Source organism: Strongylocentrotus purpuratus, unplaced genomic scaffold (assembly GCF_000002235.5).
Source record: "Strongylocentrotus purpuratus isolate Spur 01 unplaced genomic scaffold, Spur_5.0 spur5_scaffold_2, whole genome shotgun sequence".
Classification (NCBI taxonomy): domain Eukaryota; kingdom Metazoa; phylum Echinodermata; class Echinoidea; order Camarodonta; family Strongylocentrotidae; genus Strongylocentrotus; species Strongylocentrotus purpuratus.
The window spans coordinates 17,523,997-17,549,557 of record NW_022145605.1 but is presented as its reverse complement, the minus strand read 5'-3'; the positions used below and the strand labels follow the sequence as shown (position 1 = coordinate 17,549,557).

The following is a 25,561-nucleotide window of genomic DNA, read 5'->3' as shown; positions in this document are numbered from 1 at the left end:
TACATAGCTCTTATAGATTGATCAATAAAGTTTTGAGAAGATATAAACTTTATCTGTCAAGAATAAATCATATTCTCACGATCATTTCATGAAAAGGGGTAGAGAAAAATTATTCCAACTTTTTGGAAACAGGTTTTAAAAAAGAAAGAAATAAACTTAAAACTTCGCTTAGTTGCCGGAATGAACAATATTTAAATGAAGACAGTCTTTGATTCAACACGAAGGGCTAGAAATCTATACATTTTGACAAATGAGAGATGATAGGACCATATTCTAATATCCAAATAACACCTGACGTTGGATCGTGTTAAACAATTTAGAATTTGGCCTTGAAACTAAAAACTTGTGGGAGGAACCAAATGGGTTTTTTTCTTCATCATCATAATCATCAACAGCAATTACAACGACAACAACAACAGCAACAACAACACCATCAACATTGTCATGATCAACTTCATCACCAAAAATGGTCATCGTCATCAACATCAAAATCGCCATTACATTCAGTGCCCTAACGCCATCATTTTCATCATCAATGCTGTCATGATCCCCATCATTTGTATTTGTTATTGTTATTATTTTGGGTATATATAAAGAGTGACCAGCAGCTCAAGTTGAGACCGTCACTTACAAGGTATATATGAAGAGCCTAATTCCAAAAAGAGCTAAATCCACTTTTGATGAAAATTGAGTTATTGATATCAGAACATTGTTCACTTAATTACTCGTCTTTCAACAAAATTATTAACCTAAATTTTGTGAGCAATTATGAAAAATGCACCTTGTAATATCACTTTTCCATAGATGCCTGTACAAATTGTGGTAAACAATTTCTTATTTCTCTGAAGTTACAAAAATGGATTTAGCTCCTTTTGGAATGAAATTCTTCATATATGAAATACATTTTACATTATATAACAGATTGTCAATAATATTTAAGGAATTTTACACTATCCGACAGATTTTATTGAAATATTAAGTATTGTTCGCTCATTAAAATCCAGTCATTCTCATAGCTATGATGAAGTTAACACCCATTTGCTTAAAAAAATTATAGGCAGTATCTTATCACCTCTAGTTCACATTTTTAATCTTTCGATGTCTTCTGGTGTTGTTCCAGCCTCTTTTAAGACGGCTAAAGTCATACCAATCTATAAAAAAAATGACCCCTCTTCTATGTCGAACTATCGACCAATATCCATATTACCAAGTTTCTCTAAAATCCTCGAAAGAATTGTTTACAACAGATTATATAATTTTTTAACTCAAAACGACTCGCTGAACCCAGATCAGTTTGGTTTCAGGAAGTTCCATTCAACTGATTTAGCACTACTCCAACTATTCGATAGAGTATCAAATGCCTTGGCTGATCATAAACATGTCATAGGCATATTCATGGATCTCAGCAAGGCATTTGATACTCTTGATCACACTATATTATTGTATAAATTAAAGCATTACGGTGTACGAGGTAAAGCACTTGATTGGTTCGAAAATTACTTGTCATCAAGAAAACAATATACTTTATTCAATTCAGTTTCTTCTAACGTATCATCTATTAAATGTGGAGTTCCGCAAGGCTCCATACTTGGGCCACTATTATTTTTGATATATGTCAACGATATTTCTAATGTTTCACCAATTCTACAGTATATATTATTTGCCGATGATACAAATGTATTTTATTCACATTCCGATTTAAATTCGATGATCGCAACCATGAACACTGAATTACCTAAGTTATCGAAATGGTTCAAAAGCAACATATTATCATTGAACCTAAAGAAGACCAATTTTATTCACTTTAGAAACTCCAGAAATCACAATATTTATAACTTTGAGCTGCTTGTCGATAATGTTCCAATAGAAAAAAAGTCATCAACGAAATTCTTAGGTGTATATATAAATGAAAAATGTAACTGGAATGATCATGTGAATTATATCTCTACCCCTATTTCTCGCAATATTGGTATACTATTTAAGCTAAAATACTTTTTGCCAACACATGTGCTTAGTATGCTATATAATACACTGGTTTTACCATATATTTCTTACTGCAATATCATATGGGCTACTCATAAGTGCAATACTAATCGTATATTACTGTTACAGAAAAAAGCAATTCGAGTTTGTACCGATGCAGGTTATCGCGACCACACTGACCCTTTATTTGCCACATTAAAAACTCTAAAAATAAGTGATATACACTACATGCAAAAATCTGTGTTCATGTTTCGACTTAAAACCGGCAATCTTCCCCCATCACTAGTCATTTTATTCCAACATAATTTTAATCTTCATTCTTACCCAACCAGGCATTCCAATGACTATCACCTATTTAACGCCAAAACAGCCTTAGCTCAAAACTCAATTAGACATTCTGGCCCTGATACCTGGAATGCACTACCCCCTGAAATAAAAACGATGAATACAATGCTATCCTTTAACAGAGCGGTGAAAAAGTTTCTTATTGCTCATTATCTTTAAATCCATCAACAAAATAAATTCTCCTCGTTTACCCATCGTTACAAAACTCGATAATTTTCTGTACTGTTTACTTTTTTTTGCTTCCATTTAATGAAACGTTGATTATAACCTTCCATGACCTGGTATGAATACACGTATGAATAAAGAGTGGCCTACTTGGGATACTGAATAAACACTGTCTTCTATACAAACATTTCAAGGCTCTGACTCGCAGGCCCAGGTTTAAAACCAGCTGGCTGATCTTACTTTCACATTCTTACTGTCCGAACCTTGAGAGTCTTCTCATTCTATTGTATCCCAAGTTGGCCACTCAGTATTCAAATTTGCATTTCTTTTCTTATTTAAAATCTTTATATATCAATTTGAAATCCAACTACCACATAAGTCTGTGAATATTGATGTGCATCCCCTCTTTCTTTTCTCTTCTTTTTTCTGTCTTTTCCCCCTTTTTACCAATATTTTGTTCCTCCATATTTGTATTATTATGTATCCTTTGAGGGTAGTCATACTATCAAGCTTTGCTTATTTTGTCAACCCTCCTGTTTGATGTTCTCGATTAGTTACACCCAGCCTTACCTTATTCCACATATATTCTTTTGTCATGTGTAAATTTGCAATATTTGTTTGTTATATATTTGTAAAAATGCAAAAGAAAAAGAAAATCAAACAGAAATAAATAAATCAAAATCAAATAAATCAAAATAGATTGTCAATATTATTTGAGGAATTTTACACTAACAGATTGTCAATAATATTTGAGGAACTTTACACTATAACAGATTGTCAATAATATTTGAGGAACAAAATTACATTTTTTTTTCAATACAAACAATGCAATGCAATACACAATACACAATTATCAACACAAAAGATTTGATATGAATTACCGTTTGTCATTTTCTAATCCTTTAATCTAATTTGAAGTATAATGTATAAATATACTTGTACAATTATTCATATCGTTTCCGTGTATCTGTCAAAATACTCTTTTTTCACATTTGTAGTAATTATTATGCCTATGTATTGTAAAACAAATTATTAAAGGTAATACAAAGTTTTGGGAAATTGTGAAAGTTGGGTGAATAGTGATTCTTTATACAATTTTGATATATTTGGATACCCCTATATGGATGTATTATAAGCACGAGAAAATTTAGCCCCTAAAGCACTTCTGCTTTCGAGAAAAATTGAATATAAAAATTCAAATAGCGCCTACGGCCATACAATGGTAGCTGCGACCCTGAAAAATCTCAGAATATGTAGTTGTGATATATAATTACCAAACGGGAATAGCTAATATGTCGATTTTAGACAAGAAACATTGTTTTATAGCTTAATTAATATCTTGACCTTGAGAGGAAGCTATACAACATAAAGAGTTTATTATTTACAATTTCATAACTTAAGACTCGATTTCAACCGCGACAACGATCACTGAATATTGTAGGATCGCATATGCTTCCAATATGTTCATTTGAACCAAATTCATGACCCCATACCAAAACTTTGTATTACCTTTAATGTACCATGTGAATGAAGTTTTCTAATAAATACAAATACAAACATTCTTAGGGTAGATGTGTAAACGAAGATAGAGAGAGAGAGAGAGAGAGAGAGAGAGAGAGAGAGTGTGTGTGTGTGTGTGTGTGTGTGTGTGTGTGTGTGAGAGAGAGAGAGAGAGAGAGAGAGAGAGAGAGAGGGGGGGGCAGAGAGGAAGTAAAGAAAATTAATTAAATTCGAGGGACGAGAGAGAAAGAGCATCATTATCGTCGTCAACATAGCAGCTTTAAATTAAATGAGAAGTGTCTTTTCTCATTATACATGATCTGATAAGTGCCCCCCTTTTTTAAAAATTTATTTCACATTGTCGCTTACAAAACGTGCCCTAAAATCCTGCAAAGAGTCATATCTTCAGAAAACGAGAGGCTTCATAATTACAAAAAATAGGTTCCCCTTCTGATTCCCATATAATTTTTGGCAGTGGAGCAGGGGGAGCGAGGCACAACGCCCCAAATTTATAAGAACAAGCAGCAACTGTGGACATTGTTTGTTGTTAAATTAAAACCATGATTTTCAAAGCTCGCATGGTAATCTCGCTCGAAATTGCAGCATATTTTCTTATCATATTTAGAAGCTCACATCCTAGGAATGTTGACATTAATGCTGCCTTGTTTATTATTCTAAAAAGAGATTGTGGTTTATGCTAAAATTCCTTCCATTTTGATTATTTTCTTGAATAAGAGCTGATTGGTCACAATGCTACCTCAACAACTAATTGAAAATTATTGTTCATAAAATGATAAGACAACTACCGTATAATGGTTATTTGAAAATACACACTGTCTTGATAAATGGTATGGTCCTAAAATTAAAATATATCATATCTCAGTAAATAATATATATTACTGTAAACACACACGATTATTCATACGTGACATTCCTTTCTCCTATCTACTCATATATTTAACAGCATCATGTAGCCCTCCCTCCCCACTTCCGCTGCTATCGACTCAAGCATTCATGCTTATGGTAGTTGGCCTCTGAATTAATCTTGATTCTTCAATTTACCTCCGTACTTTCAAGTTTTCAATAAAACTTATGTATTTGTTTCGGTATTTGAATAGCTTATATTATATATTATTATTGTTGTTTTTATATATATATATTTTTTCTTCATCAAATGCAGAAACATCTAGTCTACTAACAAATTTAAAGTTAAACCCGCGATCATCATCAGAAGAAGACAGAAAACTCTTGATATTTTGCCCGACCACTTCGCTAGCTGGCAGAAAATTTAAGGACCATTTAAATACAAAGTAACCAAAGGAAAAAAAAATGAAACTATAGTTTAAAATTGTTTGGTTTGTTCATGTAAGGGCAATTCCAAATTGTTTTCAGTAATTTTTTGATGTGTTAAAACGAAAATCGACTCGGAGCTCGGAGAAGTGAGGAAGTAACAGAAAAGAAGGAGAAGAAAGGAAAAAAAGGGGAAGACGACAAAGCAGAACAAGAAGAAGAAGAAGAAGAACGACAACAACACCAACAAAAACAAGAACAAGGAAGAGGAAGGGAAGAAGGTAGACGGGGAGGAGGAGAAGGAGGGGTATGGGACGAGAATGAGGAGGGGGAAGGAGGGGAGAGAGAGGGAAAGAGAGAGAGAGAGAGAGAGAGAGAGAGAGAGAGAAAAAAGAGAAAGAGCGGGAGAAAGAGAGAAGAAGGCCGAAAGAAAAAGAGGCAATCAGACAAGTCATAATATTTTTTTCATCCACTGCACTGTGGTTGAAATGTGAGGGCAGCAGACAGATCACAAATTGCGAATATTAATTAATTGCAGCCAACGAGCTAGCTGAGAAGCCAGCGACGTACTGCTTGAGAGACAAAATCACTGTTTATTTCTACTTAGCAAGCGGTCATTTATTCTGTAGTTTGACACGAACTACCTATTAAGTCATAGATTGTTTTCACCTAGTTTGAAAGGCATATCGAAGACGTTTGATCTGTTGTAGAAGAGGATTTTGGGAACCTAGGTGTTGATTGAATTGACACGTTTGTCGAAGCGACACGTCGCCGAAGTTTCGGGCGATCAGCTAGCCTCATCAGCGGTTTCCTGCAGGAGAATCAGAGGCGACTAGTTACTAGCGTTCCAGATCAGACAGTGCACTACGACTTCCTTCCGCATTTCCATTCGTGAATGTGAGTAAAGCAGAATTTGATCTTTTACTAAAACTGTAAGAGTTCCACTGTAGATCTAGGCCATTTCAGCCGGGGGGGGGGGGGGGGGCGATGGTGTTTGTTTTGACAATTGTCCATGAGTTCTAACCAGATTTATGCGTTGTCTTGATGGGGCCACTTAACAGTAAGGGCGCTGGTCCGAGAATAAGGATCATTTGCATAAACGAGGATTATCTTCGTAAACGCGGACCGATGCGTCCTCAAAAATAAGGATCGTCCGCATTTTCGCAGACGTTTCATATTTTAGATTGGCGCATTGGTGATGCGAAAAACGGATTTAGCGATGAGTTTCTTGATGCATTTTACATTGACTTTGTATAGACACTTTCACATTATGAAGGATAAATCCTTGGGAAGACGGACAACCCAATAAAGTAGACGGTGAACTAGGGTTATTTCCTTAGGCGGAATACATTTATCGCATCACCAGCAGGCCGTTCGGTGACCCGAAACCCGCACAGCGCCGATGAAAAAACGTCCACGAAAATGAGGACGCATTTTGCCGCGTTCATGAGGATATCCTCGTTTATGAAGACGATCCTCGTTCTTGGACCAGCGCCCGTACTGCTCAAGGGTCGGAGGGACCGTATTCGTGTTACCAAAATCTCTGGTAAAGGGGTACTTTTCAAGCAACAAAATCTGGCCCGTATTGACTTTACACACCGGAGATAGGGAGTGCTTTTAAAGGGAACATTTGACTTCAAATTACACAAGTTCTCGGGCTTTAACATAAATCGAGTAATGTAGTCAACTATTCCTTAAAATTTAAATGTAAAAAAGTAAGTGTAGAAAGAGTCTCATAAAAATTATAGCAACCCCCTAGTCTAGACCTGAACTTGAAGCTTCAGTCTCTGATTTCAATGTTTGATCGATGGGTGGCTCCACTAAACACCTCTATACAGAGAATGAAAAGCATTGTAGCTTCAAGAAAATGGATAGATAAGCTAAAAGTGAGTCCTTATATTTTGATGTTTTAAAAATTAGATCTACAGTGTATTTGCTTACTCATCATCATTTCTTCTAAATCAAACTGTTAGGTCTAGATTAAGATAAACTGAGTATGAACTTTTTGCCGGATTCAGATGAAAGTTAATTCCCTCAATGTGTGTGTGGGGCAAGGGCTACCCTCTCAGGCTCTGTGCATTGAGAAGTTTGACAAATGACACTTTTATTAATATTAATGAATTCCTCATACATGTATCAGACGTTTACTTCTGTCTAGTGTCTACTAATAACTTTGCTTCAATGTATGCAATGTTTGTTGGGTGTTTGTTTTATCAGTTATGCATGAATCAGAAGTGGATCCAGGGGGCTGGAGCACGGTGGGACAGGGGATCTGGGCCCTCCCCCCATGTCTACTAATAACTTTGCTTCAATGTATGCAATTTTTGTTGGGTGTTTGTTTTATCAGTTATGCATGAATCAGAAGTGGATCCAGGGGGCTGGAGCACGGTGGGACAGGGGATCTGGGCCCTCCCCCCATCAAAAAGAAAAATGAGGTGAAAAAATTATGAAGAAACTAAGAAAGAAATAAAATTATTTTAGGTTAACAGAAAGTGAGTTTATTAACATACATGTAATGAACAGTACTACACTGAGCACTACACAATAATAATCATAATCTCACCTACCAGCAAAAAAAAAACCTTGGGGAAATACCCTCTCTTCTGTAATGATCTGCTAATCAAGAAATTCAGGAAAATGTGGCATTTCAAGAATGAAATTGTGCTTCCAGCAATTTTGTTATTCTGCTAAGATATAAGAAAGCTGACATAGACAGAAGTAACCATCTGGTATGGGGAATTCTTAAAAACTGCTTAAAATTGACATTTGTCAACCTTCCCCAGACACTGTATGCTGAAATTGTATGTATTACCGGTACTTTATTTACTATGTTCACAAATTGTGTGTATCAATTATTTATGTAATGTGTTCCAAATATATTTAAGAAGGAGGAAAACTAAAAAGTTTGTTAAAAAATGTTTCGTTAAGACCTTCCCCAATCCCCATACACAAAGCAAATGTTAGATCACCCTTCTGAGGACTAAGAACCATGGCAAGTATTTCAAAGCAGAAAGAGTTAGATATTGCCCTACATTGCCCTACTAAGGCTATCTACAAACATGTGTTCTATCTTGGTTAAAATTTAGGGCCTTGAAATAAATGTGAGGCCTGTCAACTACCGCAAAGGTCAGTGTCTTTCAACCAATGATGGCTTTATAATGATTTGGTTTGGGAAGATTATAGATCTGTTCATATGTCAACAATGTTTGTAGAGAAGGAAATACTGCAATTGAAAGTGTGGTAAAGGCATCATTATTTATTTTTGGTGATGGGGGGGGGGGGGGGGGGGAAGAGGTCATTGAATTAAGTTGATGTCAGTCTGCAGTGAACACTGTGTTGTTAGATTAAATGCTGCATAATTTGCACATTTATGGATAATGTTTTCAAGAGAAGGATCAAAGTGTTAGGTAAAAGAACGGATCCAAGTGGAACAGCTAGGACCAAAATATATCCGACCATTTTTTTTCCTTTTTCAAACCAGTGCCCCCCCCCCCCGGTAAATAACGGCAAACAAACCTAGAATTAACTTCCAGGGTATATTTTTTAGTTATTGTACAAAACATAAATGAAAGTGGACTTCCTGGTTCAGGAGTAAATGCTCAGGAGTTAGGAATAAGTTTCTCTGTTACAATATTGTGATAATTGTTATGTATGGTAATAGAAATTCTGAGCCATTTGGATTGACCTGCCCTTCTGAACTTGTAGGATTGTCTTAAAATTGGAAAGACTTCAAAAGTGGCTGACATTTTCACTTGTAAGTTGTAAAATCGCAATAAGCTGTTCCACTCAGCAAATTTAACAGCTACATGTTGTTGACCATCTGTGCCTCAAAGTTGTTTCTTTGATTCTGAAGAAGCAGGGGAGAAATTTGTACATTCCTGCCCAATTTGTAGTGAAATCTTTGCCAAAATCGACATTTGTAACTCCCAGGGTGTCCTAGATTCTCCCTTTGATACTCTCCCTGACCCCTTTCTCATTGCAAGGGTGGACTGCGGGTCGGGTCGGGTCACACAATCATGGTTCGAACCACGTGTCTTGCACAAGGGAGATCCACTTGCACTTGTTGCATCCGCACCTGCAGTCAGTTGGGGGCAATCTACAGGTATTGGAGGACTCCTCTTTTGGGAGGTGGTGTTGCTACATGTATTTTGTTGACCCCCCTCCCCCTCCCCACAAACCATAGGATGTACATTTCCTACATTATTATAAAGCTCCTATACATACATGGAAGATGATCAAGGTTAAATCACTTCCACGGTGTTAGCCAGATCTGCTTGGCTCTGATTGACCGTTCTCATCATGATTTTTTGATGTAGGGCTCACTAGATCACGTCATATCTCGTGGAGCACATGCACCCAGGAGGTACCCTAGTATCGGATCGCCGTTTTGGATTGATGTGATCCTTCATTGAGAGGACCAAACTGACGTTGCAACTGTCTCACCTCATAGATGGCACGATCTAGTGCGAGCTGGATCAAGCTAACCCTTGTAATGAGAACGGGGCTTCTGTCACCTCATGGGGCCAATGAAGAGGGTACTGTAGAAGTACATTAACCCCTAGGGTCAGATCAAAATATATGCTGGTGTCTTCTCTTCCCTCTCTTTCTCAAGGTCAAGCTTTTGAAACCTCTTCAATTTGTACAATATTTTCTCAGTAGTGTTACTCAGCATAGTATAGGCCTACATGCACTTGTAAGTCTTCAAGTAATAGGGAAGGTCTAGTTTTGGCAAAGTAAAAGTGATTTTCCTACTTTATTGTTCCTTTTCCCCCTCTTCTTGGTTTTTCATTTTTTTCAGCTTGCCTCACTTCTATTGTTTTTATTTTATACAATTACAAGTGATTTTTAACGAAATAAGAATTATTTGTATGTACAATTTAAAATGTACCTCTGGAACAGTTGCTTGTAGAGAATCATGTTTCATATATTTCGGGGTGTACTGTTCCCCTCTCAGATACTGATTATCATGTAATAGCTACATATAATAATAATAATAATAATAATAAAAACGTTACTTATAAAGCGCTTACCACTGAAGTCTCTAAGCGCTATACACACAAAATAGACTGATATACAATTACATCTTATACAAAAACTAAAAATGCAAATAAACATACAAATTACAATACATATGGAAAACACGTCAAAGTGAACAGAGTTAATTTATCATCGAACGCAATTTTGAATAAATGTGTCTTGAGACTAGTTTTGAATAGGTTAACAGTTTGACTGTTTTTTTACATTTAAAGGCAATCTATTCCAAAGTTCAGCAGAAGCTTTGCGAAAGGAGGCAAGGAGTGATTACCATAAGAAAGAGTTGACACCGAAGTAGATATGAGGTTTAATTGTGAAGATGACCGTATGCACAGCAAATGTTGATAAATCTTTAATTTATTATCTTACTTGTCTATTAAAAGTGGTGCAATAAAAAAAATAAATCTATGGGTAACATGCCTATATACAGTAACACATCTAGCAATATAACTAGAAAAATTTCCCCCTCACTATGAAAGTTTGAATAATTCAAAGCTTTCCGAGCAAAAATCATAATGGATCACCATTGAAAGCACCGTGTACTAGTACAAGTATTAATAAATAATGCAAGAAATGCAAATTACCGCCATATTAAACCTTAATCCATCTGAGTTGTAGTGTACCTATTATAAGCACTGCACATGTAGGCGTCTTTGTACATGTACATGTATCTCTGTGTGGGTACAGGAAAATGATTTGTCACCCCAGTTGTGTCTGGACGTGTGCCAATAGATTTGTAGATTCAGAATATATATGTATAATTTTTGTTCCTAAAGTAGATCATAACGTTCTTTGCCAAGACTGTGTGGATTAATCCATTGACTCACTTCAGAGTAAATGTATTTCTGTTCTTCAAGTAGGTTGTAATATGTTCTTTGCCAAGGCTGCGTGGATTAATCCAATAGGCTTGCCTTCATCAGCTTGAGATTACCAAATATCCCGCTATTTTAACTATCCCGATCGCAAATTATCCAGTTAATTTGCGTCTTTATTAGCCCGAAGTTGCAATTTGCTGGATATTTGGTCGAGATAATCATCCCAAGATATCTTGGGCTAGTTTGCAAGATATCCTGCTATTTGGCAAAATTGTTATTTGTTATTTGTCCGGTGCGTCTTACCAGCACGAAGACTCGCACTATGCGCGAACGCTGAGCAAAATATCTCGAGCTAATTTCTCAAGCTTGAGTTTCAATCTTCGAGGTCGAGTGTCGAGCTGATGAAGATGCGATTTGTAACTTCAGGATCATTTCCCAAATCAGAAATAGCGGGCTATTTGGCAATCTCGAGCTGATGAGGACAGGCCTGTTGACTCTGACTCACTAGATACATTGTACATGTATTACATGATAAGGCCTCCTCCTTTCCCAGCATGCGAATGTTGTTAAGAAGTGTGAATTATTTAGTGAGCTCTAATCGGGGAAAAAATGAAGGAATCCTAATTTGCCCTTTCTTTAACCTTTTCATTCAACTACATGTAGGTTGGGCTTCTATCTTAATATGCATATGTACAGTTTGCCTTCCATATGAATTTCTTTTTTCCTTCAAAAAATAAAAAGACATTAAAGTGAGGTCTGGAGATTGTAGGAAACACGTCTCTACCTAATTAATGAAGATCATATTTACATTAGGCCTTCAAGAATTATAAAAGTGAAGTGGGGTAATAGATAATGTATGTGTGAATATGTTTCTGATTCACTTTTGCTTTTTTTTAAAGGGTAGAGAGGGTATCAATGTGAAAGTATTGAAACTCGTTACGTTAAGACAACAGCATTGCATGAAAGAAATTTGAATTACATTACCGGTAAGTATTTTTAAGGTGGCTCAGTGGTAGAGCAGTGGTCTCATAACCAGGAGGTCCCAGGTTCAAAAGCAAGTCAATCAATACGCTATAGTCCCCTTTGGTATTAAGGCATTAATCCTCATTACCAAGTTCCTCAGAGAGGACTTGAAGCCGTCGGTCCCCTGGTTGCTTACTTACAAGCATAGTAGCATACGCATGCTTTCTCAGCAGTCAAGTAAAACAAACAAACAAGATGAAAGATTGTATTTTGCACTCAATGTTGGATCCATATTGTGTGTTTTGAACAGGATGCATGGCAGCAACAACAGACTTGTCCAACAACAAGCTCATCCCATATGATTGATCTATAGATCAATGAGTGGACTAATCAAGTAATCCATCCAATCAATTGATGATCCCGTAAACCACCGTGTCATACATGTACAGCCTCTGAGCTTGACGTGACAGTTGTGTCAGTCTCCTAATTACCGACGAACGCTGAGTTCTGGTTTAATGTGACAAATAATTTATGAGTGTTCATTCTATTTATGTCACAGTGGAGGAACATCGTAGTTGAGATGTCCCCTGAAAGGAAATTTACCATTCATATGCCTGTATATGTATATCTGAAATATGGCTGGAAAATAGGTTCTGGCTCTCAGAAAACTGTTTATTTCACTTTATCTTTCTCAGTTACTTGTCAATGTCAAATGCTGAGAACCAGAAGGGTGTTAGCGCATACCGGTGTTTTGTAGTAAAGACTTTACTCAAGAGTGAATGCCCATCTGGCCCTCAACATAACATCCTATTCTTTGCAAATGTAAGCAGACTTTTACAAATGTGTCTAGCTCTCACTGCAATAAATGATTGAGGTGCAATAATTAGATGATAATTTCAATTCATCACTCATCTTTACTTGAGCATACATGTATATCTGCTGAGTGCCAGAAGGGTGTTAACGCATACTGGTACATTTTAAGTTAACGCCCATCTTGCTCTCAACATAACAGTCGTCCTATTATTGGTCTACATCACAAATATGTCCAGCTCTCACTGCAATAAATGATTGAGTGCAATAATTAGATGATTATTTCAGTTTATCACTCATCTGTCTGCTGTACTTGAGCATATATCTGCTTTAAAAGAGCCAGAAGGGTGTTAACTCATATATCTTTAAATTTAGAGTAAAGGCTGATCAGGCTCTCAATAAAACAATTTTCTTTGTTGACTTCCTCTGTGCACTCTGTTAACAAGGCACAATCATTAGAGGAAGTGTAACATAATGAATGTATTATAACTCTGAATTATGAACTTCCTAATTATGTCTCCGACATTGCAGCATGATTCATTGAGCATCCATTCTCTATCTGCAGTTCTCTCAGTGCAACAGTGATGACTGAATGAGAGCTACGCTGTATTAACCCTTTCGTGCACAGGCGATGAATGCCACCCAAGAATCTGGCTGTTTAAAATAATGTATTTTAAAGCCCCACTGCACTACTTTAAGCAACTTGCGCCCTGTATATAGCAAACAATGCCTATAATCAGGGATCATTGGTCCCACATGGTCCCCTTTTTCTTGTGTTATTTGAGAGCTGATTTGATGAGAAAACCACCTGTCAGTGACCTTGCAGGGAGGTCTAATCCCTCCTGGCCAAACTAGTGTGGGCAGGATTTAAAGAGAAGGTAGAGATCTGGTGAAGATGAAAATGAATTTTTAAGCTTATAAATTTGTGCTTTATTTGTCAGTTTGGAAGAATACCATATAACAAAAATGCACCCTGGATAAAAAGGCAGGCTCTTGAAATACCTTCCTCTTTAAAGTATGACAACAAAAATAGATTGAAACCACATAAGTGTGTGTAGTCCCATATACAATGTACCCAATAGTAATTCCAAAACCTTACAGTATACCTTAGTTCTAACTATGTTATCGACCTTATCCCCATTGCTTCCGGATAATTTCTTTAACCAGGTAATCGCAGTACAGGTACTCAACTTTATCAACAACAAAACATGGCTTTTTTTTTCTCCTTGAACAGAAAAGTAAGCCAGTACACTCCATAATCATGAAGTTTATTCCTATTTTACATGAAAGAAGCATTGCAAGCCAGTTTCACCATGTGATGGTTCATTTATGACAATTTTCAAGAAGTGGATGACATTGAAAGGGTTAAACCAGGGGGCCTCTTGTGCTCGCCTGAGAGAGGGAAAACTGTAAACCTTTGCTTTCTTTTATATTGATCATCCAAACAACACCAACTGAAGGTTTACATCACGATCCAGCAAATTATCTCAAAAGTAGAGGTATTATCTGAGAAGGCTTTTAAAGAAGAATTCTATCCCCTGATGGTGAATCTGTTTCAAGGACAAAAATGAGAATCAGATCAAGAAAGTCAAAAGGAAATCCAATCAAGGATAGAATGTTCAGAATTTATGAAGATGCAATTGATTTAAGCTACAAATTGGCAACTCCATGGAATACTTTTTGTTTGAGTAGCTCTTTGTATTGGAAAATTATTACGGTATCCTGTATCAATCATCTGGGTCGTTGATGAAGGGATAATTTTATAAAGGGTTGTGTATTAAAGAAACATGTGTGTAATAATGTATTTAGGGCACATACATGTACGTGTATACATGAATGACAAAGTAATTATTTTTGGAGAAAAACAATTTTCATGATGAAACAAATGCAAGGGAAAAATCTCAGAGTAGCAAATTCGTGCTTGATTGACCTGAACTTTGTTTATGTTTCTCTTATTTTTCTGCCTTGTTTCAGCCTATTTATTTCTAGGGTGGACTTTCCCTTTAAAGCCCGCTTACACTAGTTTAGCCAGGAGGGATTAGACCTCCCTTCATGGTCACAAGAAAAAATGGACCATGGGGACCAATGGTCATTGATTAGGCATTGTTTGCTATATTTATATAGAGGGCACAAGTAGGGCTTTAAACTTTAAGATACAGGCTTGCCAGACTGACAGCCTTTAGAACAGCTGGGATCAGTTCTATTTTTAGAATCATTAGAATATTGGAACAAAAATTATGCTATTTATAATATATTTTCTGTTAAAAAGTGTCATTTATTTACAGTCAACCAAATCAGAACAATCCACACATTTAAAAAAAAAAAAAAAAAAAAAAAACTTCTCCTCTGGCTTCCAGAGTTAAGTCTCTAAATTTATATATAAATATAATTCATTGTTTACTTTGATGAAATATGGAAGTAACAGATCAAGTGTAAAATATGATAAACATTTTTTGAATAACAGGTCATATTTATATTTTCTTTGAATTTCCAACATTACAAGACCCCTGTGCTCGTCTTATTAAACCCTTTTATTTTATCTCCAAAAAATCTTAAGGAATATATAAATCACATGATTAGATTGTAGGAAAAGATGAATAGTTATAATTTGGCAATCAGGAACATTTTCAGTTCTATTGAAGCCCCCCTGCACTAGTTTGGCCAGGAGGGATTAGACCACCCTGCAAGGTCACTGACAGGTGGTTGTCTCATCAAATCAGCTCTCAATTTAGATAACAAAAAGGGGACCAAGTGGGACCAATGGTCACTGATTAGGCATTGTTTGCTATATAGAGGGCGCAAGAAGCAGTGGGGCTTTAAACAAAAAATCTGGGTTAAGCAGAATATAATAATATAGTAAGGTCAGTCAATTCTGTGTTGTAGTTTTTAAACTTTGTATTTCCGTTCTCCTTCCATGTTTAATTTACCATCCTTGTTTAAACTGCCAATCAACTTGAAACAGTTAGCAAAATATATACATGTATATATATAGGGTTTTGTCTAGTTCAATTCCTATTTTATAGTTACCTCAGTTTCTACTTTATAATACAATATAATATAATATACAAAAGAGAAATTAAATATACACTTTGACAAGATGACTTGTAGATGTCAATACGAAGCTTATTTCCTGTGGGATTTACTTTCTGCTGCATATGCTCTTGACTCTTTTAATAGCTCCGCTGTATTTCGCAGTGAAATATATGAGCAGAATGTTGAGTGAAACATGACGCATTCCACCCTCGCTGCTTTCAAAGCAAGTTCAAACTGTGCATATTTTTAGTCCAACTATAGACACACTGAATTAATGCCATCAGATTAACATTGTCGATCTGGCCTGCACAAATAAAAAATAGAGTGTACTCAACAGAAAATTATGTTGCCAGAAGTACATCTTATTAATGTTTCCTAAATTTGTATATACAGTTAAACTACTAACTCATTCATACCTTTACCAAGTTTTGTATTTTTCCATGTATGTGAAAAAATGGATTTGTCCCGATTTATGTTTCTTAAGAATGTGGCTTATTTAGGCTTACAATGTACATCTAAATATATTCAACAAAGGCCCTAATTCAGCTAGTCCACCTTTCATTCTTGAGTTAAGAAAAACACAAAAAACATCAAATTTACAAGGGGTTGATTAATTATGTTGTCAACTGTGAATGTTGCTCTCTTTAAAGAATACCATTTTTTCAAGTATTTATAACTTATATGCTTTTTTGATGTGTCAGTGGCTTGCAATCAAGTATACATGGATTCCGCTTAGAGTAAGAATGGCATTAGCTTTGCATCAGATGACACAAGTTGTTTCAAAAACATTAAATTCAGTTGGCCTACATCAATCGTATTGTTATACGTATCGATCGCAGCTCATAAGTTTATCATGCATGTACATGTATCTATCCATTTCTCTGACTTTATCGTTTACTTCTGCATTTCTACAGTTCTACAGTTCTACAGTTGGCCTACATAAATCAATTGTTATACGTAACGACTGGAGTTCATATCAAAGATAATGTTTATCATGCGTAGATCTATCCATTAGTCTGACCATAGACCTACGGTCTATGGTCTGACTCTATCGTTTACTTCTCATTTCTACAGTTGGCCTACATCCATCATTTGTTATATATTCGTACCGATCGGAGCTCTTATCAAAGATAATGTTTATCATGCGTGGATCTATCCATTACTCTGACTCTATCGTTTACTTCTGCTTTTCTACAGTTCTACATACAGTTGGCCTACATCCATCAATTATTATATGCGCATCGATCAAAGTTGACAAAGATATTGTTTATCATGCGTAGATCTATCCATTAGTCTGACTCTCATCGTTTACTTCTGCTTTTCTACAGTTCTACTAAGTTGGCCTACATCCATCAATTGTTATATACGTATCGATCAGAGTTCATATATCAAAGATAATGTTTATCATGCGTAGATCTATCCATTAGTCTGATGCTATCCTTTACTTCTGCATTTCTGGTCGTCCTCGTTCACCGTTGTTTGCGGAATCGCTTGCCACCTTGGGCCACCTTAGGATGAAAGGCTTGTAATTGACGTTGATACGTGGGTTTTAAAAAGTGGTTTTGGAAGGTAATGAAGGGAGGTAAATGCTTTTGACACCTGCTATATTGAACCGTTAGAGGTGTGTTTGGCTTTAGGTCGTTTGAAAGAGACCTTCGGTTCGGAGCTTACGTGCGCTCGGAGTGCATGGACAATTATGTTGCGGGGAGGATGTGGTTTAGAGGATAAAATGAAAGAGGATTGATTGGAAGACATTGATTAAAGGGCACCATTCATCAAAAAATAGTTTGCTCTTCATGTAGTAAAGCCCGTCTGCCCTAGTTTGGCCAGGGGGGGGGGGGGGGGGTTAGACCTCCCTGCAAGGTCACTGACAGGTGGTTATCTCATCAAATCAGCTCTCAATTAACATAAGAAAAAGGGATCATATGGGACCAACAGGCACCGATTAGGCACTGTTTGCTCTATAGAGGGCGCAAGTAGCTATAAGTAGTGCAGTGGGGCTTTAAATGTAAGGGGTCTCATGCCACTGCACTCTTATTTACAAATTTGAGCTTTAAATATTTTTTCTACAAAGAGATTATTGCATATTTTAGTGCACTCTCTGTACTCATAAAAGCAGCTTGTGGGTAGAATTCTCAACACGCCATATGGGTTCCTTGTGCAGGGATCCTAATTCCTAATGTTATTCCTAATTTTCTTTATATTCTTTATCCGCTAGCCCCTAGAATGCTGGGTAAAGTTTTTGAGGTTACTTTCATGCATTCTAGTCACACTCAAATTGATTAGAGGTTGGTGCCCTTTCATTTTGCAGGGATGTCAAGATAGTCCAGACTCTGATCTCATTACAAGAGCTAGCACAATCTCTATGTTGGGAATAGTCCGAGATCATTTTAGGTTGCCCAAATGGAGGGCCAGGAAATCCAAAGTGGCCTACCTTTATGGCATCTCTTGGGGGGGGGGGACACATACATGTACATGCAGCAGTCATTTACCCTAAAAGTATTCATTGCAAATATAGTTTTTACATACAACCCCTGTATGAAACAATACCGTCATCAATAACTAAGAAAATAAAAGTTCATGCAATTTTCTGAACATAGCCATTTGGAGAGGAGCACGCAAGATACATCACTGTGTTGCAAATTTGTGTTTGATTGATCGCGACTTCCGCTGTGAGGTTGAGGCTAGTGTTAAGCTGAGGTTAGTATAGAGGTTAGCATTAGATTTCATTAGGACAATTGGGACTTGGGACTAAAGAGGGTAATCTTTAGAACAGGAACGACTCCAGTGATGTGATGGGTAGTATGAACCAGCGCAGCACCCTTGCGTTACGATGCTTAACCTTGCAAGTGACCTGGCACTGTTCACCTTTGCTTCTGAGGAGGTAGACTGTTACCATGACAATGTTCACACCATCGATCTCCATGTTTGCCATGCATGGCCTGCTAGGTATTAGAATGATTTCATGGGACGTGCTGAGAGCATATCATCTTGCGTGTGTACAGGCCGTGAGCCAATAACATAGGCCTACCAAAGAATTGCTCTTTCTATGCTGTCATTTCCTGTACAATACCACTTTTGGTAATTTCAACATGGTCATGGGACCAAAGGTTAATTTTAGTGTTAAGGTTAATGTTAGGGTAGAGGTTATGTTGTAAGACCATTGTAACCTTGAACTAGAGTGAAAGAATAATCTATATCACCTGAACAACTTCCTTGACTCTTAAAGTGGAGGGTGGTATTAATGATCCAGCAGCACCCTTGCATTATGATCCTTGACCTTGCCATTGACCCTGGCACACTTCACCTCTGCATCAGAGGAGGTGGACTGTTGCCATGACAATGTTCACACTGTTGATCTCGGTGTATGTGTTTGCGAAGGTGTCCTGCTGTGTATTATTTTATTGGACATGCATGTTGAGAACATTTTCATACTGTGTGTCTATGGACCGTGAGCTGATAATGTATCTGGAGTTTGTGTATCTTTTAGCACTGATATATTTGGTGCATTCTCACATTTCCGAACTTAAATAAAATGGGAAGTCCATTGTGGCATAAGTTGGCTTCAACATCAGCAAAGAATCAAGACTAGTAGATTAGTGAAAGTTTTAAGAATATTCAAGAAACGATAATAAAGTGATGCATTCATAAAGTGTAAATTGATCAAACACAAATTGGCAACTTAGTGACCTGCATTTTAGAGTACCTTCCTTCGTCAGTGACCATGAAAAATGCAAATTTATGGAATTTTCACCAAAGCAAATGGGGAGAGATTCTTTAAAGGCATTCCACGGAGTTGCCAACTTGTTTTGATTGATTACAAATTTAAAGATTCTTTACTTTTATATTCTCTATCAGATTTTCCCTAAACCTCCTCCGATCAGTTTTGCTAATTGTATTTCTTTATATATAATCAAGTAACCGACTTAGTTTTAGGCTGAACTTTCCCTTTAAATGCAGTTTTGTTGGGGGGGGGGGGCCTTTGATTTAAAAGCACTTATGTTACTCTTACTGGCTTACATTCTGTATCTGAAACGATGGTTCATTGTTAAAGGAAATAAGATCTTTGCACTGATCCTCGTTGCTCGCAGAAATGCTTAGTCTGATTGATGATGAGAATTGCCATGAACCAAACCACCTGCCGAAATTCGCTATACACCCATTCATCTTCTTCTTTCATATTTTCATTCATATTTGTCACATTACTATAATTGATAGCATAGTGTTTCGAGTGCCAAGTTTTCTGAAAATTCATTTGTCAAAAGGTTTCTATTTTTAGAATACTATTTGGAAGATCAGACTGTTCCTTACTTATTACTTTGGAGCAGATAACTTTCGTACTTTAAGATGCAAGGCCCAGTGCACACTAGGGGATCCGACTGCAATCCGATTGTTGAAGAATTTACAACAGCATTTCGTATGAAAATTCTTACTGATCAAGGATTGATTTTTCATGTGATTAATTAAATTTAAATTTCAAGAGATTTCAAGCTTTCTTAAAGGAAGAAAAAGCAAAATGGGCTCAGAAACCTAGTGACCTCAGACCAGTAGTATTTAAGTCATGTGAATTCACCCGAGACAAATTTTGCACTTTTTTTTCACTAGAAATTTTAATTTCTGCAGTACCTGGAACAAAATGGTACATAACAAACAGTGTAGGTGAAATTTATTGAATATGATTATGAACAAATTCATTCTACCCTAAACTACACCCCCTAATTTGACAGGTTACAACATGGCAGCCCTGCCATTGCCAGGCATACAGAGTTTTTAAAATACAACCGGTCGGTGCTTGTCATCAATTTCTCGATAAGGTCACATATAGAAGTACATGAGGTGAACATAATTTGCTCGAATGAGTCATGTTCTGCATTGGAGCACGAAAAAGAAGAAGAAAAAAATATCCGGAGCTGAATCAAATATAGGTGGCTTTTTCCTTCAAGCCTTTTTATGCCCAAAAGGTGCTCACACTAGCTCTATCAACAGTTTAATGTATAGGTTGGAGCCTTTTCCTATCCCAAAAGGTACTCAAAATGCATCCATCTTCGTTTCTCTATTGAGCCCTTTCCTATTAAAATGGTGCTCATATTTTCTCCACCTTCATTTTGACATATATACAATTGAAACTTTGCATATACCTAGAAGGTGCTTGCATTGTCTCCAACTCGTATCCTGACATATGGGTTGGAGACTTTTCATGTATCCAAAGGTACCCAAATCACCTCCCATCACAACTTAACTGTTTAGGTTAGAGACTTTTATATCTAAAAGTTGCGTGCATTATCTCCACCTTCATTTCCTCATACCGATTTGGAGACTTTTACTATCCAAATGTCTCCATCTGCATTTCAAGTTCCACATTATAGGTTGGAGCCTTTTCATATCCAAAAGATGCTCAAAACACCTCTATCCCAATTTCCACATTATAAGTTAGAGCCTTTTCATATCCAAAAGATGCTCACAATACCTCTATCCCCATTTCCACATTATAAGTTGGAGCCTTTTCATATCCAAAAGGTACTTGCATTATATCTCCACCTTCATTTCCACATATAGATTTGGAGACTTTTCCTATCCAAATGGTGCTCTCATCGTCTCCATCTGCATTTCCACTTCCACATTATAGGTTGGAGCCTTTTCATATCCAAAAGATGCTCACCACACCTCCACCTCTATCCCCCTTTCCACTGAGTCACCCTTTGACCCAAATGTCAAAATTATGTCTGCCGTCCTTTTCTAAAGGGTTTGATTTATTCAAAATGGGACTGAAATGGAGGCATGCTTGCCCCCTGTGCCTGCCCTTTAATAGAATTCTGCCTGATCTCTGTTTTTTCTATTGATTATTGGCACACTGATGAGTTGGCTGTATGTTTATCGAACAGTCTGCTCAGCGGCGTACTGACATAGCATTTGAAGGCACCCCTTTGACGCCTTTTGAGTGTTCATCATGAAAGTGCTGTAGATGGAAATTGTGTGTATAAAAGCAATGTGATTTGGAGTTTGTAGCATTAAGAGGGTTAACAGAAGGTCTGGTTTGATTTTAAAAAAAAATCACCTGAATGAGTTATCAAAAGTGCATTGAAAATGTTATTAAAGAAAATAAACTAAACACACAACCTCTTTCAAGTGAAAAGCATTTTAATATTAGGATCCTTGGACATAAATGATAAATTTATTGATGAAGTATAGTGATTTCATTCCCTTTATTACAATTTTATTTTCATCTAGATATGTCAAACAGTTGCATGACCAAGTTTCTCTCTCGATACCGGTCCTCTATTTTGTAAAACCTGTTTCTTTCTTTTTCTTTTGCATATAGGATCGATGTCAACCTGATCTGGATGCAAGTGGAGCATTTTCTACTGTCAATAATTGATGTGGATTAATTGGTAAGTTGCTGAAATCATACATGATTGGTATCCAGGGAGTAATAGGGAATTTTGACAAAATCTCTATTTGCTAATGGGTTAAAAGTGTTCCAGAGCTAAACGTTTCTCTGCTTTTCTCGATACCTTTTTTTCTTTGCCAATTTACATCATTACAATCGTCATTTTTGCCATCATCCTTATTTACTTTCACTCATCACACTACTTGTCATCATACTCGTCATCATTATCATCATCATCATCATCATTATCATCATCATCATCAATCTTTGCCATATTAAACCACTTCTGCTGTATTTTCAGTGACCTATATGTATCATTAATATATCCAATCAGATCCGGAAGGTTGTAATTTATCTCAGTTTGTACCAGATTATTAAATCCCATCTAGCTTTCAGCTGTGATACACTCCATCTCCCTTCAAAGCTAACTTTGAAAGAGTCTGAAAGGCTTCAAAACCTTCTATCCATCCCTCCTTATCTTTTCTTACGTCAATCACGTCTTTTTGCTGTCTTGGAATCCTCTCCTGTTCATTTGCGTTGGTCTCCAAATTGTGTAACTTTTCTTGAATATATTCAGAATAAATTGTCTCGCTGATGAAAGGCTTCAAAACCTTCTATCCATCCCTCCTCATCTTTTCTTACGTCACTCACGTCTCGTCTCCTGACCGTTTTGTTTTCAAATCCCTCTCTACTTCGCATGACTTTCATGAGCACAAACCCGATATGCCGCCAACCGAGAGGCGAGCCCGCATGTGGCGTGCAATTTGCGTAAGCAAATCCTGCTTGAGCGGACCATAAACGTGATTAGGAACGTAAACTCAGTTTCCCCGGACCACATCTTCCATATGTATGAGTGTCACTTTCATTCGCTGTCTTGGAATCCTCTCTCGTTCGTTTACCTTGGTCTCCAATTGTGTAACTTTTCTTGAATATATTCAGAATAAATTGTCTGGCTGATGAGAACAATGGTGATGGGTGGTTGAAGTGGCTGTCCTACTATCTGATTTTTTGTGTAATTTGTTTTAAGGCTGAATTGCCGTTTTGTAATCAAGTAGCGCATGCATCCATTGATGTGTTTCCAGCCCTGATTGTTATGCAGCGGTAAGTTAAACTTTAAAAGTGGTGTCACTAATTTGAATCTATAAATAGAACAAAAATGCAGTGCAGTTTCATGATTGAATGGTTACAACACAAAGGACAGCTGAGGTATTTTTCTCCCACTCTGTTTTATGAAAAACAAACAAATTTAAAATGAGATAAAGGCAAAAATTGAAAAACTATGTTCTTCACTAGATTACAATAAATCAAGGTGCCGCTGCCTATGGTAAGACAAAAAATGGTTAAGATTTTTTACTACGACATGCAGTTCTGAAATAACTGAGACAAGTCAGTGAGTTTATCCACTCTTCAAAACATCAATTGAAAGGATACTTTAACATGCAGAGATCCTGCTTCTAGTTATTTCACTGTATGCGGAAACCTAATTTTCCTTACGAGAAAAAATTGTCAGTATCCATTTTCTCCCCAGTGCAAACTCATTAAATCCTCAAGTGTTCAGCTCAGGCCATTAGAAGAGCAATTAAAGAGAAGTGGTCTGTGGGTTCTCCTCTTTGTAGTCTTGTTAGCTGCGGTTTAGCATTCCACTTTGGATATTAAAGAGTTATGTAGATGCTGTTACGTTATGAGTTTTATTACCAAGTGTTCTATTACCAAGAGTGTCTTCCTAATGTTAATACCCCAGTCATACCGACAAGACAGACAACAGACCAACACCAGACAAACCACAGACTGACAACGTACCCTACAAAAGATCAAATATTATTGGTTGGAACTAATGTACACTGTTGCAAATAATCATCAACCAATTCTTAACTGATTCTTGACAAGCATGTGACTAATTTTGGTGTAGGATCTTTCAAAAATTAAAAGAAAAAAAACCCTGAAAAATACAAAAATACAAAGCTGTTTGAAGTCAAACAGCTCTACAAATAAACTAACATGAAATATATAGAGTAAACTTTTATATCATTCCGAATGGACGAGATTTTGACCATTAATAATCTGTCAATTTGGGCGTCATTTCAGCTGTATGGCTCTGGTTAAACATTTCCAAATGTTGTGGTGACGATATGAAGTTGTATACGCTTGTCGGGGCTTCTTGTTTCTTATGGAAAGTGATTAAGCGAGCGAATCGCCAACATATATCACCTAAAAAAAGATGAGAGTGGCTTTAATGGAAGATGAGCTCACAGCTATCATCCAAAACAGCTGCATCGTTCTCGGTTACTTTAAAAACCGGGCCATCGGCTCTTCTCTGAGACACAACCGTCTCAAGTTCAAGGTTAACGTTCACTCAAACTTCCATGAAGGTACTTAACCCATGGCCAGGTTATAAGCTTGTTCAGACTGAACAAAATACATACAAAATCTGTATTAAAGAATCATTGTATAGCAAAAGGAGCGTATGGACTAGAAAAATAAACAGTGTGAACAGCTAGGAAACAACATCGTATAAAAAAACGCTGATTAAAAAATATAAAATTTGTAGAGATGTAGTGCATGCTGCCATGCTCACAAAAAAATCCTATCCAGTTCCATAATTTTTGTACATTATGACGTTTAGACCAGAGTGAACGCTGCTTATTTATCAGATTTTCAGTCTAATCGATGCTCAAATAGGCGTTTCTCTATTTTCAAGTACAAATTAGCGATTTGTTGTTGTTGTTGTTGTTGTATATTATACTTTCTTTGGAAGCCAATTTGAGGAGGCAGAGATGGTTCCTGTAAACTGTTAGAAAATTCTAATCAGAGTGGTTACCGTTTCTTGGTGCATTTCACTGCGCTAATGCCCTTTGGTAAGGCATTAATTCTCATCACCAGGTCCCTCGGAGAGGACCTAAAGCCGTCGGCCGTCTGGTTGCTTACCTACAAGCATTTATGCTTTCTTAGCAGTCAGGTAAAATAACCACCACCATTCCATTCCATTCCACTCATGTGTCGCCACTGAAGTGATTAATTGAAAAGGGAGAATGGGCTGGTAGTACCTGCAGATTATATGCAGGAGTTAGATGTAGAAAAGGGACATTAGTCTCAGGTTCACGCTGCGTTAGATCTCTCCTTGAAGGTCATAGGTGTCGACTTTCAGATAAACTCTCGGGCGAAAGTGATAAATAGAGTTAACATTCATGCGAAGTCTACTGGTTAAGTCTCTAGTTACCAAAGAGATCTTATTTGT

At 36.8% G+C, this 25,561-nt stretch overlaps 1 long non-coding RNA gene across 1 annotated transcript in view; it reads left to right on the top strand.

Annotated features, from left to right (window-relative positions):
• The first annotated feature begins 6,127 nt into the window (after window positions 1–6,127).
• The window catches only part of LOC105445472, a 43,416-nt gene continuing 23,982 nt past the window's right edge, over window positions 6,128–25,561 (top strand). The window contains exons 1-2 of the long non-coding RNA XR_973413.2: window positions 6,128–6,180; window positions 22,258–22,327. This is a non-coding gene — a long non-coding RNA (uncharacterized LOC105445472). The remainder of the gene's footprint in view (window positions 6,181–22,257; window positions 22,328–25,561) is intronic.